Below are 14,115 nucleotides of genomic sequence, written 5' to 3'. Positions count from 1 at the left end.
ATAGCTTTTGCCAGCCCTGGCTGGTTCTTAAATTGACACAACTGGCTGATCACTCAGCTGGGGCAAGTGGGTGTAATCACCCCTTCCTTAGATATAGTATACCTATATCTAAACCTATATCTGGACACATATAAACCTGTGAGTCACTCCTATGGAAGGCCTTATCAATCCTGGAGGCAGAGTGCATGGTTTTATGTGAGATGGAGCTCTGGTGTGAGCTGAGCCTGCCTGCAGCTGTCGGGAACAACTCCCTAAGCTGATCCGGGATAATGCCATACCATATACTCTTAAGTGCCTTATAATTCTCGCGGTTATATAGCAACTTTGGTTTGGCTTTATCAAAACATGTCGTGTACGGTGTCATACGAATTGGAATACTACCCCCTCGCCAGTTGTGGCGACGGGGGTAGCATTCCACCCTTCTAGAGGGAGAAGACATGTTACTTTACTTAAACGCGGTTGATTTAAAATGAGCCTCAGATCCACAAAATGGATGCCTCTGCCACAGACACGGGTCACACAGAAGCAGATTACCCCCTAGTTGAGCGCAAAGGGGTACCTGTATTACTCTATGCTGACGATGCTGTTCTCATATCTAGAACAGCAATCGGTCTTCAGAAATTATTAAATTCCTTCTATAAATTTATGGAGTCACGTGGCCTGAGTATAAATAATTCCAAGTCCTACGTCATGAAAACAGGAAAGGGAACCCGGAAAACTGATTCCTTTAGCATAAATGGGGAAAAAATCCCATCAACTAACTCCTTCTCATACCTTGGGGTCCTGCTAGATCATAAACTATCGTGGGGCCCAGCAGTCTCTAAAAAGAAGGGCGAAACAACAAGGGTTAATGCGGCCATTCTTGGCTTTGCAAAAAAAATCGGCAATTGCCCTACGGCCGCATTGCTTAAACTGTACCAGGCAAAAAGTGTTGCTGTCGCCAGCTATGGGAGCGAGCTCTGGGGATATCGCAAGATTAAAGACCTAGAGGTTACAGAAAATAACTTCCTGAAAAAGACTCTGAGGCTGCCAAGGGGTATTGGGAACTACTCTGTACATGAGGAGTTGGGGATCCCCTATTTAGGCGACAGAATAGCAGTAAATCCGGTTTTGTGTTGGCTGAATTGTTGGCTTAACACTGACATTCCACTAACACATGCCCTATTGAAAGAAGCCTTACAGCTAGACGGGAGGTTCAAAGTACCATGGGTGAAGTACATAAAGGATTGTTTAACGGCAATTGGTCGGCCGGACCTGTTTTATGCTCCCAACTCAATTATAAAATCTGATGTTATTTCTGTCAAGAATGCTATACTATTGTTAAGATGTACTGACAGAGAAGAGGTTGAGATACAGAAGGCCAGTGTAAGGAAACACTTACTATTAAAAACATGTTCACAACTGGAACCTTACCTGACATGGCCGATGACTAGCTATGAACGGTTTCTGCTAATAAGGTTCCGTTTTGATCTTTATCATCTTCTACTGGCAGTACCAAGTGGGGCTCAACGGGGTGAAGTGTTGCCAGCTTGTGGCTGCGACGGAAAGTCTCCTCAAGATCTGGCACACTTTCTCTTTATCTGCCCCTATTATTCCATCCCACGGAAATTATATCTTAAACCGTGCCTTAAAAAATTGAGTTTTGCACAAATTAAACCTGCACTTTACTATTTACAACTAATGAATAGCGATTGTACATTATTTGTCTGTAACTTTTTAAAAAAAGCCATCTGCTTCAGGAAAAGTATGGATGGTTAATTATGCTGCGAAGGTTTTAGGTGCTTTTTTTTAAGAACACAGTTATTTATGTTTTTAGCCAAATATTGATCATGCTCATAGTGTCTGATGTACCACCCTTTTCTTCGTACTGTATACTGTGTCATTATTTGCCATATGAAATTAATTGATTGTAAAGTTTTTAAATATGTACTTAAGAATTCTACTTTTATGATTGTAAATTCTACAATCGAATAAAGATTCTTGATTTGATTTGATGCACAGACACGGGTCTGGCCTCCTGCTGCTGACCGAAACTCAGCAAATGGTGGCCTGGACAAAGGGTTTCCTGTCGCAAGGCGGTGTCAAACCACCCCAGACAGGAGATAGTGGATTGTAGCAGGGAGGTTTCAAAGAAACCAGACACTGCCTGGGGAGCACAAGGCTGCCCCTTGCATAATCCTGCCAAACCGGTTCGGGGCACACCAGCCCCAGTCCCAGCGCGGCCTTGATCAAAGGAAAGGGGTGTAACTACCGCCTTCCTGGGTCCCACCAATAGGAGGGGACCTACCAGGATGCCCAGCCCACCAGATTTGAATAAGAGTGGGAGCAGTGCCAATGCAACTCAGATCATCCTGAAGAAACATAAGAAACGAATTCTGGACCCTTCGACATCCTACTCAACGTAGAAGACTGAAGAATCTCCCTTTTGGTCAAGGAGTGACCACCCTGTGCAAACAGGCACCATCCAGCCCTCGACCCTTACTTTGTTGCAGTTCCCGCCGGAACTCAAGTGACAGAGATCAATGAGATTAAGCTTGCCTACCTTCTCCCAGCCCGATCCACAGTCCCTGCAGAGCTGAGACCCGTGGAGGCGACCGGAAGCGTGGGGCACGCCATCTTGAAAAGGCCACAAGACGCTGACCGTGCAGCCCACGAGTGTCCCTCGAAGCTGTACACCGGGGTTTGAGAAGCCCCAACCCCGAGCTACACTTGCACCAAAGCTACCCCCTCCACACTTGACGAATGCTGCGTGGGGCCCTTCTGCTTGTGTTGGCTCGACATGTTGGCCCGGTCACTTGCCAGCTGGCTGGTGGCCCCTGTGCCGACGAAAACTTGAAAACGACTTGCTTTTCTGGTTGCTCCAGATCTGCACCAGCTCCTGTGAAAAAGAGCCCCCACTCTGACCCTCCTGGTCCGAGTGAGAAGTAATCTCCCTGTTCCGCATGGATTGCTTTTGCCAAGTGCTGTTTGCTGTAATCTTGAAGCCGACGGTGCTGACGGCGAGATCCTGCATGGGACAGATCGTGACCTGCTCCTGGATGTTGCAGATGCCCCAGAGCCCACGTGACAGCGGAGAGAAGCCTCTCGACAACCAACTGATTGCGCCCAACATTGCCTGGTTCCATCCTGGTTCCACCCTGGTCACTGCTGAGTGACCAAGACTCTGTCCCCTCTGCTTTCAGATTCATCTCGACTTCGATCCACCCTTGGATCACACCGGACAATTCTGCTTCCCATCGCCTGCAGCTTCTCCAGCTCCAAGCACCAAGAACCTGCGTGTCAAAACCCGACGCCACTTCGACCCTGTGCACCCACTTCCTGTGGGTGAGGTAACATTGCAACGCCGGTGTTCCTACACTGGTACACACCTCTAGGGTCTGTGTCTTAAGTTTTGTTCCTCTAGGTTCAGCCGAAGTATCTTTAAACTAACTTTGTGTAACTTTTAAGCACCATTGACATTGCATTGGTGCAAGCCGCACTTTACGTGCTGCACCCGAGTCCTGCGGGCTTCTCCCGACTTCAGCATTGCTAAACCTGACTGCTCCCAGCGATTCTCTAGGCCCTAGGCCTAACCACTGTTCGATTGGTATCTCTTATACCACTTTTTTAGTATATGGTTTGAGTGGCCACCCGCCCCCATCCATAATTGTGCAACTTTGTATGTTATACTGTGCTTTTGATTTAACGCCTGTGCCCCTTTGCTCATAAAGAGTACTGGGGATTAATTTAGAAATAAACACATATATTTTTATAATATATACTTGTGTGGTGTCCTTTCATTTGGTATTACAGGATTGTATGTGGTAAAACAGTTCGCTTAACACGACTGCTTAAGTTAACCCTTTAAGGCTGCTTAGTCCATGCTACCCCTAGGATAGCTTGTCTACAAGGTTGACTTACAACCAGACACCATAAGGGACTGTTTGGACTGATACAAGGTAGTTCCAGAATTGGAAACACCACATATCAGGCCAACTTCTCACAATCCTTAGCAGAGAGGCAGACTTCAAATGGATGGCCACAATGTAAAATACTGATACTAAGGTCCACAACAACAGCGGTGCACACTCTTCTGTGATTTCGAATTTGAATAATGACGTGAGTAGCAGACATAACAAGAGTGTAAAGAAGTCGGAAAGGCATACCATGAGTGCCGACTCTTGCTGCACATCCATGACTTCTGCATTGTGATTCATGCATTCCTGTCCCTGCGTGACAAGACACATGGTCAGACTGTAAGGAACAAAACGCGGTGCAGGGGTGGGTGGAAGCCTTGAACACTCACCATCTTGTTTGCTTATCCATTGACCACTTCCTTGTGCAATAGTAGTAATACCGGATAATCAGACTCAGTTCCTCATTCCTGTAGTGAATAAAAACCTAGTCACTGCTGGCATTTGCCATGTCCAAGAAGCAGAATTTTGCTGCCTGCCTCTGAGAAGACTTGCAAATATCCTAGGGAGCTTCCCACTGTACTCCGGAGATTTAGTCTGCAAATTACTGCGTCCTGGGGTAAGAGCATTACCTACAATGTGTGTAGTAAAGATGATATTGCTGCAAGTTCTTCCAATAGTAATAACAATCATGGTGAGAATATATGGCATAAAGTACCCACTACTGTGTGTTACGTGTATTCCACGACACCGAGGGGTTGGGTGAGTCTCTAGAGAAAGAAGCCAAAGGGCCAGTTCCTTTAAAGGGTAATGGACCTTAGAGGTGACGTACGCGCTGTTCTCTTTACGTATTGTAAAGGCTATTTTAGTTCTTAGAAACATGGTCACGCACATCACTGCTCTCAATGTAACTCTATTTTAATTTCTTGGTTTACAGCTCAATTCGAAAGACATTCACGCCTACTGGTTGCGGGTATTTAGAGGGAATGTGTTATCAAGTGTGTCATCTCGATTGACAAAATAAACCTGTAATGTAACGCAGAAACATGGGTATTTTTAAAGAGACTTACTATTAACTCCTTGACATGAATAAATATATAGAGTGAAGGATTAATAGATCCTTGATTCTTAATCATCTTTAGCAGTGCAATGTATAATCATGCTACAAAATTGCCTCCTTATCAACAAAAGTGCATTTATAAGCTGGAAGGTTTCAGAAAAAAGAGCGGTGCGGCCTGACATTCTTCTTTTGGCCATGGCCGGCTTTAGGGTGCTGCGATCAGTGCCACCTCACCAGGAGCCAAGCTTGTGGGTGCTGTATTTTCAAATATGTGACAGGCATAAAGGCTTCGAGCTCAGAGTCACTTAAGGGCCAGCAATTTTTAGGCATAATAAAAATGTCAGTTTAAGTCTTGGGCTTTATGTATTTGTCGGAGAGATCTGAGTTGTGCCTAATCCCAATGTTGACTCTTCATAAAGTAGCGAAGAAGGATAGTGTGCCACCTGCAGAGCACAACGTTTAACATGCAGCTCAAATAATGAATTTTAGTATAGATAGCTCAATGGGTTAGTGCTGTTATCACAAAGTTATTTTTGTTACATGCAGGTCATAAGGGGCAGTCCTAATATAAAAGGGTGCTTTAAACCAGGATCAAATAGTATCAGGGAAACTGCTAGCCATGCGGTTTGAACTTGATTGTTTTTTCCCCCATTCTTTCATTATTCTAAGGTTGATAAATAGGGTCCGTTTAAATAATAATAAATACTTATCAGTTAAGCCAACCCCAACCACTAGGTCAAGTTTTGAATCCCGAGCTTGTATTTCTCCAAACCAAGTACTCTTAAATTAGAATGGTTACCAGTGTTGATGACATATGACTCCTAAACCATGTAGCACTCATTGTCTCAAGTAGCATTTCCTATACATTGATTTACACACATATGAGTCATTGTCTCTGTATATGTGTGTGATGTAAATAAAGCACTCCTACACCCTACACTGGGATGAGTAAAGCTATAAAAAAATGTAAATACACATGAGAGAGTGTCTGTGTAGAGATGAGGGGCACCATTGCAGGGTGGTACTAAGACAATCCTTGCCGAAGGAAGGGACATATTATCAAGAACCGCGTTAAAAATGATCGCCGGTTTAGCGGCAGAAAACTTCAGCTAAGGCGGCATTAATGGGCTTGATAATATGCCCTTGAGAATTCCAATAGAAGCCCATGTTCTGTCGTATTGGCGGCCGCTCTTTCAGGGTGCTGGGAGCTAAGCTCTGGAATTCTTTGCCAATGAACATTCGCTCCATGGAGAACCTGTCTGCCTTCCGGAAAGCCGTTAAGACCCATATGTTCCCCCCTCCTTAGGATTTCCTGTCCCAGTTCTTTTTCCTCTATTGGTATGGCACTTGTTATTCCTTAGCGCCGGGACGCCCCTTTGCTGGGGCAGCTGTTGCGATTAACCAAATTGTTAACATAACATAACATGGGCTTCTATTAGAATTCTCCAGGGCATTTTATCAAGCCCATCATCGCCGCTTTAGCAGCAATTTTCTGCCGCTAAACCAGCGATAATCTTAACGCTGTTCTTGATAATATGCCCCAAAGTCTTTTAGGGGGAGGTGGTGGGAATTGTCAACAAAAATTGTCGCACTGGGTGGCACAAGCTGTAAAGCTTCATACTTCAAAAGGGTAGAGGTGTGGCGCTGCGGTCAGGGAGACTGATGCTCGAATTTGGGGCTCATGGTTCGATTCCCGGTGCCGGCGGCAGATTAGCCCAGCACCATGTGACTCTGGGCAATATCTTTCTTAATGCTTAATCTTCCCGAAGGCGCCTGGAGTCCCTTACGGGTGATTGCTCACACTTTACAAATGTGGATTATTATTATATACTGGTCTGCTATCATGGAACATTAAAAAATGATAGACATTGCAGAAAACAGTTTTGTGATGGTCATATGACTTTAAGGCATGCAGCAGTGATTCCTGGCGTTCTATATAAGAAATGTTTGGTCCAGTATCAAAGGCATTGGAGTCACTGGTATTCTCATTACTCAGTTAGCATTAGTCTGCATTTGCAGGTGTGCTGCTGGGGAATAGAGTAAAGGAAATGTCTCCTGGGGCGGGACTTCACTGTATGCATAGTAATACAGAATAGGCAGGCAAAATATTGTTACACAGACTTATTGACATCCTAAAGACCAGCAGTTGGCTACCAGGCAAAACCAAACATTGTCAATAAAACCAATGGCTGAACAGGGCTGAGCCACTGCCTAACTGTATTAATGCTATTCTGAAGGGCTGAGCCAATATGCAAATCGAATTCTGATGAATAATTGAAGTGTGCTTACCTAAAGCCCATATTCTCTAAGTGATATTATGTTTTATTTTCTAGAATACCAAGACTGGTGAGACATTTACATGGTCTTTTAGTCAGACCTAAACACACACAGAAATAGATAGACCACAGGGAACTGGTGTGGTGGGTACACTTGTCAAGATCATCACATTATTCGCTTAAAGACATGGAACAAGTATGGCACTGAGGAACCAGTGCAATGTTCCTTTATAGACATGGAGCAAGTATGCTACTGCTGGGCCATTCAGTGCAATCTTCCATGAACGACATGGAACAAATGTGGTACTGCAGGCAGAGTGACATTTTAATTCAAAGACATGAACAAGTGTGGCACTGCAGTGCCAGTGAAAGCTTCCTTCAAAAATACGGACCAAGTGTGGTTCTCAGGGCCAGTGGAATCTTGCTTCAAAGACATGAAACAAATGTGGTACTACAGGGCCAGCCAGTTCAAGTTTCCTTCAAAGACATGGAACAAGTGTGGAGCTGGGCAGCACCATTTGACACCTTCCTTAGATGCAACTATAAGCAGCAATTCAAATGTGTTACAAGTGTCAGCAACAGCACAGGTGTATGAGTGAAAACTTGACCAGACGCTTAGTAAAATTTCCATGCACAAAGCAGGTGTGGCACCTTGCTGGTGTACCTGCTTCATTCAGACCCATAGAACAGATACCAATTTGGTCAGAAGCAATTCAAGCTTCCTTCGCTAGCACAAAACATGCACAGCATCTACAGAAGCAGCCAAGGCCTGAATGTAAACACATACACACAATTTTCAACATTTGGCAGCAGTGTAAGTTACCGCCACATGCAGCACAGGTGCATGATAGTCATCAACAGTGCAAGTTAAGAAATCCTCAGATGCTAAACAGGTATCACACTGGCAGAAGCACCTAAGCTTATTTGAGGCACAGACTACATAGAGTGAAATATAGAGTTAGGTGATTCACCGAAGGCTTGAGCCAAATCTTAGGCTCTGGTTCAGCTCCAGCTAAAGACCAAAAAGAGCTGAGCTTTCTTGTGACTTCTGCTTGCTACCCACGCTCTAACCTCTTTTCCCATGAATGAAAGACTTAAATGCTGATGTCAAACAGGAGTCAGAAAGGATACCAAGATAGTGGCTAAATTACACAATTAGAGACCAGATAAACTGGACTAAATTCTGGCTTGACTACTTGATCAAACTGTGTGATCCTAAGCAATTATTTTATCTTATTGTGCCTCAAATTTTTCATTATGACACATGAGAACATCTTGAAATATGTGAGGGTGTGAGCTGTACACACATCTCTCTTGTGTTTAGTGCGGTAGGAGTGCTGTCCTGAGGCAGAAGCCGGGACTGTTTTAATCATTGTAAAATTGCTGCTACTCGTTTGAACCCACTGTGTTTTTTAAAATCGTACATTTGCACATTTGCACTGAGCAGGGCGCGAACCCCGCGATCTTGCCTCACCGGCCCCGCCATCTTGAGTGAGGGGGACGAGCTGGGCGAGCACTCTAGTGCTCCGCCCCGCCCGCCCCTGCCTGCATAAAAGCCTCTTGAACCCTCTACTTGCGCTGACTGCTAGCGCGGTAGGAGTGCTGTCCTGAGGCGGAAGCCGGGACTGTTTTAATCATTGTAAAATTGCTGCTACTCGTTTGAATACAGATTGCGTGTATTTTAACTGTGTCCCACTGTGTTTTTTAAAATCGTACATTTGCACATTTGCACTGAGTAGGGCGCGAACCCCGCGATCTCGCCTCACCGGCCCCGCCATCTTGAGTGAGGGGGACGAGCTGGGCGAGCACTCTAGTGCTCCGCCCCGCCCGCCCCTGCCTGCATAAAAGCCCCTTGAACCCTCTACTCGCGCTGACTGCTAGCGCGGTAGGAGTGCTGTCCTGAGGCGGAAGCCGGGACTGTTTTAATCATTATAAAATTGCTGCTACTCATTTGAATACAGATTGCGTGTATTTTAACTGTGTCCCACTGTGTTTTTTAAAATCGTACATTTGTACATTTGCACTGAGCAGGGCGCGAACCCCGCGATCTCGCCTCACCGGCCCCGCCATCTTGAGTGAGGGGGACGAGCTGGGTGAGCACTCTAGTGCTCCGCCCCGCCCGCCCCTGCCTGCATAAAATGTCACCCGGGTCTAGGAAGCGCAGCAGACGGGCGCAGCGGGCGCGCCAGAAGCGCGCCGAAGCCGCGCCAAAGCCAAGCCCGTCTCCGCCCGTCCGCGACCGGACACGGCCAAGGGCCACCACCCCTGGTCCTGATAACCGTAAACTATGGAGTAGAAACGAGCTTGTAAGTCTGTCCACCATTACATGTACTCCCGGCCTCCACACCATACACATAGGGGAGGAAATAGGTTGCAGACACTGTCAATTCCGATTTAGTACATCGATAGCTGATACCCGGGGCTCCTCTGCCTTGTCCTGTGGCTTGCTTAACGTGAGATCGCTACGACGTCATAAACTCGATATCCACGACTTACTAATGGATAGACAACTGGACCTGGTATTCCTCAAAGAAACGTGGCTGGATGGTCAATCCGACCCTGACATCATTCAGGCACTGCCAGAAGAATACCTGATGATGAGGCTGGACAGACCTGATGGCAGAGGAGGAGGCATAGCTATTGCTTTTAAACAGCAGCTGGCCTGCCAACTGGAACAAGTTCACATGGCAGACTGCGAGGCTGGTGTTTTTACCATAAAAGTCAATGGGGGCACCACGGTGAAGGGTTATTTAATCTACCGTCCCCCAGGCACCCTGGCGAGGTTTAAAAGTAACCTGATAGAATGTGTCACGGAGATGTCGTTGAGGAGAGATAAGTTTCTGCTACTTGGAGATCTTAATATGCATCTAGAGGATCTGACGGACAAAGGAGCGATGGAGTTCCGTCAAGAACTTCAGGCCTTACAACTAGAGCTAAAAGGCCAGCTTCCAACACATCAGCATGGCCACTTGCTTGATCCAGTGTTTGCAAACTGGGAGGAAGTCACAGCGGCTCTCCCCGTGCCCCTCCCCTGGACCGACCATTTCCTGGTACCATTTGTAATTCTTCTCCCTAAACATAAGGTGACAGACCCCACTCCCCTTAACTACCCCAGGCGTAAATGGGCCAGGTTCTCCCTGCCAGAGTTCAATGAGGCTCTTTTCGCAGAGGGCCCCCCTAGAGGTGACGATGCGGATTCGGCAAATAAATTGCTTAACGATTGTACCACGGCGGCCCTGGGCCGGACGGCCCCTCTAGGCAGGCTGAAGGTGGGCGGTCGTAAACAGAGAGCGGCACCCTGGTTCAATGAGGAACTACGGTGCGCTAAGAAGGATTTTAAGCGAGCAGAAAGGCAGTGGAGGGTAGCCTATGATACCCAGGCGAGAGAAAAATGTCTCGTCAATAGGCGGGCTTATCACAATCTAATCAGGAGAGCGAAAACTGCCCACTATGCCGACAGGATCATGGGTGCAGAGAACTCAGCAAAAGAATTGTTCTGTGTCTATAAATCCCTGGCTGTCCCCAAGTCCTCGACAGGACCAGAGGATTGCTCAGTTGCTTCCTGCAATCGCATTGCAGATTATTTCGGCGATAAAGTGTCTAAAATTTACTCAGCTTTTTCTGCCCAACCCTTGGCAGGGGGGGAGTTCGAAATTCCAGTAAGAGAGGCTGATGGACAAAATCTGTTGCTTAACTTCTCCACCCCACCAGTAGAAGACCTGATCAAAATATGTAGGTCAGTGAAGTCAGGCTCCCCACGGGACCCAGCATCACCCAAACGACTGGGGGACAGCTTGACGACACTAGAACCATACATTAGGCATCTGTTGGATGTCTCCTTTAGGTCCAGCAGTATGCCTAGGGAATGGAAACAAGCTGTGGTGCTCCCCCTCCGCAAGAAGCCTAATATCAGCTTTGAAAAGCTGGAGAATCTGCGTCCCATCTCCCTTCTACCCTACTTCTCTAAAGTGGCGGAGAAGGTTGCCAATTTGCAGTTAACGCAATTTGTGGAAAATACCAATCTTCTACATCCCACCCAGTTTGGGTTCCGGCCTCGACACTCGACGGAGTCGGCACTCCTCATGGCATCCGAAACCATCAGGCAGGGCGCCGACGAGGGCCATACTATGGCCTTGATCCTTCTGGACCTTAGCGCTGCGTTCGACACTGTAGCTCATTCCATCTTGCTACAGTGTCTGAACAAAGGAGGGGTAGGAGGTGCAGCGCTAAAATGGATCCAGTCGTTTCTATCTGGCCGAGGTTTCCAAGTCAGGCAGGGCGACTGCTACTCTGAGCGAGTAGCCTTGGACCAGGGGGTGCCACAGGGCTCGTCCCTGAGTCCAACTCTTTTTAATCTGTATGTTGCCCCGGTTGCCACCATAGTGGAGAGTCACGGCTTGCGCATGGTGTCGTATGCTGACGACACGCAGCTGGTCATCTCCCTATCGCGAGCGCCCGGTCTTGCGGCAGACATCTTCAGAGCATGCATGCAAGACCTAGCTCCCTGGATGTCTGCCAACTGCCTTAATCTCAATGGAGGCAAGACTGAGGTGCTGGTGGTGGGGGGAGACCGAGCGGCCTGGACGTCGGCGTGGTGGCCACCTTGCCTAGGACCAACACCAAGCCCCTGCCAGGAGGCGAGGAATCTTGGTGTTTGGTTCGACTCCAACCTAACTTTCGGACCCCAGGTCAATCGCGTGGTTGGTTCCTGTTTCGGGATCCTCAAGACCCTCAGGAAGGTTCTAGAGCTCCTTCCTATCAAAGCCTGCCAAACACTCGTGCATGCACTAGTCACGTCCAAGATGGACTACGGCAACCTGCTCTACCTGGGGACTCTCGAGAAGAATTTGAGCCGCCTGCAGGTTTTACAAAATGCCGCAGCCCGGTTGGTTCTCAGACTGCCCAGAAGATCAGCTTCTAAAACCGCGCTCCAGGCCCTACACTGGCTCCCGGTGAGAAGCAGGGTGCAATTTAAAGCACTATGCACCTGTCATCGGATTATCAACGGCAGGGCACCTCTCCCCCTACAGGGTCTCCTGACACAATACGAGCCTTCTTGTTCCCTCAGATCCTCTGGCTCGGGACGCCTGTCCATTCCTAAGGTGTCCAAAGTAAGGATGTGCGGCAGGTCCTTCAGGTATCTGGCTGCATCTAGCTGGAACAAACTCCCTGTGGCGTTGCGCCTGGAACCCTCAGAGTCCATTTTCAGAGCCAAGCTAAAAACATTTCTTTATGCCCGGTAGTGGGCTCCCACCTTGGCACCTTCCCACCTTAGCACCTTCCTGCTAGCGCTCGCATCACACCGTTGGCGTCACCATGCGCTTTACAAGACCCCCTATTATTATTATTATTATTATTATTTGACTTATAATGCTTGTGTTTCTCTTATAATGCTACTTTGTGTTAAACTAGAATATAGTACACGTAATGGGTGCATGTGACAACTAAATGGCGTCTTATTTCCTTAATTGTATTGTAAGCAGAGTGGTGTTGGGGGTATGATTTTTTTAAAGTTCATGTTTAAAAACTCAATTTTAATAAATGCCTCCCAATGCAGTGATATAATCTAATGTACTAAGGTGAAACCCTTGTAAAAGAAATATACTTTTTTTTAATTTTGAAGATTTTTTATCATATTTTTACATAATATTTGTTGCACGATTTCCTGCCAAATTTTACAATGGCTCAGCTTCTGCCTAGGATCTTGGAGCCAAATGGACTCTAAGAGCCTTCACTCACTCGTCCAGCTCTAATATAGTACTGTGTATAAAAGTAACTCAAGTTCACCCTCTCTCAGTACCTCGCTTTAGAGAGCAACATCTTGCTTTCTGATTTTTCATAAAGAAGAATTGTGCATTAGTGACCACAAGAAATACTTTACAGATACCTGTACATGTTTAGCATAAAATGAAGCGATGCTCAAATCATGACTTTTCCCTGTTCCAGCACTCTATTCTAAGTATGTCTGTATACACAGGAACAGTACATCAGTGAAGGTGTCCGAAGGGCAATATAGCACTATAGTTTGATGTCGGTCATCCGTCTCCTGACAGCTGGTTACTGGCAAATCAGATTAGCTGAGGATGCAAAACCAAAACAGGATTCTCAACCCCTAGTGGGCACTACCAATTTGTGGTAATGCCTTTTGGCTTGAAGAATGCACCTGCCACATTTCAAAGGCTGGGGAATAAAGTTTTCACAGGTCTGGAAGTCTATAGTGCAGCTTATCTAGATGATATTGCTGTCTTTAGCTCCACCTGGGAAGATCACCTGGTCCACCGGAGAAATGAATAATTTTTAGTTTTTGTGATAATTATCTTATCTAAAGGTGGTGAGAACGGCTCTTTTTGCAAATGGCAAAAAAGGAGGAGCACTATGTGTTTTTAAAATACCCCTTACACACTAAGAATCCCTTAGTGTCATGCTTCATCATGGGGGTGTTCCCGTCCCTCTACGGGGCGGGGCGTGCTGCGACCTACGAGCTACGCGGGAGCACTTGGTATTGTGACAATAGGCGATGTGTGGTGTATAGGCAGTGGAAGTGGTTGGAAAAAAGTGTAGGGACCTAAATAAGTGAAAGGCAAAAAATGTAAAAGCACCCAGGCTAGTAGAAAGAAAAAAAAATTATTAACTTCTCTGGCTGGGAACATTAAAAAAGGGGGTTTTAGTAGGGCGAATTACGCTATCTACTTGGTCGACAGAGGGGGAGGGATAGGTATTGTTTTTAAACACCCGTTAGGCTATCAACTAGAACCATTGAAGGTAGCTGAGAGTGAGTCGGGCGCTTTCACAATCAAGATTAGCCCGTGCGTCACAATAAAAGGCCTTTTGGTCTATAGACCGCCTGGTCCGTATAAGCGGTTTGCCACAAGTTTGCTGGAAGGCA

The 14,115-nt window shown here is 46.6% G+C and overlaps 1 protein-coding gene across 1 annotated transcript in view; it reads left to right on the top strand.

Moving 5' to 3' along the window:
* The first annotated feature begins 4,404 nt into the window (after positions 1-4,404).
* TM4SF19 (transmembrane 4 L six family member 19) overlaps positions 4,405-14,115 on the top strand; it is a 958,828-nt gene continuing 949,117 nt past the window's right edge. The window contains exon 1 of the mRNA XM_086944875.1: positions 4,405-4,512. The gene's annotated coding sequence lies outside the window, so the exon portion shown is untranslated. The remainder of the gene's footprint in view (positions 4,513-14,115) is intronic.

The sequence above is a fragment of the Lissotriton vulgaris genome, chromosome 11, assembly GCF_964263255.1.
Source record: "Lissotriton vulgaris chromosome 11, aLisVul1.2, whole genome shotgun sequence".
NCBI lineage: Eukaryota > Metazoa > Chordata > Amphibia > Caudata > Salamandridae > Lissotriton > Lissotriton vulgaris.
This window is presented reverse-complemented; position numbering and strand designations above follow the sequence as displayed.